Below are 674 nucleotides of genomic sequence, written 5' to 3'. Positions count from 1 at the left end.
CCGGGATCACCAACTCTACCATATTTCAACCCACGTACTACCCAATCACCGGCCGTAACTCCATGGAGAAGAAACGCGTAGCCCAAGAAACTCCAAGAAGAAGATGTCATGTTTGTTTGGCGAGAGAAGTTATAATAAACCGCTGACAAACATGAGTGTTGCTGTGTGGCTAAACTAGAGGTTTCCCTCCAGGATCAGTCAAATGGCAGATGCTAGTAGCTGATTTCACTTTCTTTTTTCCGAACGAATATTAACTGATTATAAATTTGCACAAGAATGTCCCCTATCGGCGTCAGCGTCTCAGCGGTGCTGCTAGGTTCCCTCGTCGATCTTCCAAATGTCTGCACCAGTACGTCTCTCCGAGCCAAGCAGTCCACAGCAATCAACAAATGACGACGGATTCAGAATTTCAGATCGCCCAAGGCTGTGTGATTAGCTGCAACCAAACGGTGACACGCATAAATCTTCTCTTTTTATTTTTGATTTTTTTTCTCATGCAATTGGGGGGACATTCTTGTGCATAGACAGTTAACAGTACGGCTGGAAAAACGGGCTTCACCACTGGGAAAAGTCCATTTGCGACTTGCGGCGGCATGAATGCCAGTACAAGACCCAGCACGGAGAGTGACGAGACACGGACACACGGTGCCAGCCCGGCCGGGTGCGCGGCTACG

This window comes from Oryza sativa, chromosome 3 (genome assembly GCF_034140825.1).
Source record: "Oryza sativa Japonica Group chromosome 3, ASM3414082v1".
NCBI lineage: Eukaryota > Viridiplantae > Streptophyta > Magnoliopsida > Poales > Poaceae > Oryza > Oryza sativa.
Note: the sequence above shows the minus strand (reverse complement) of the source record.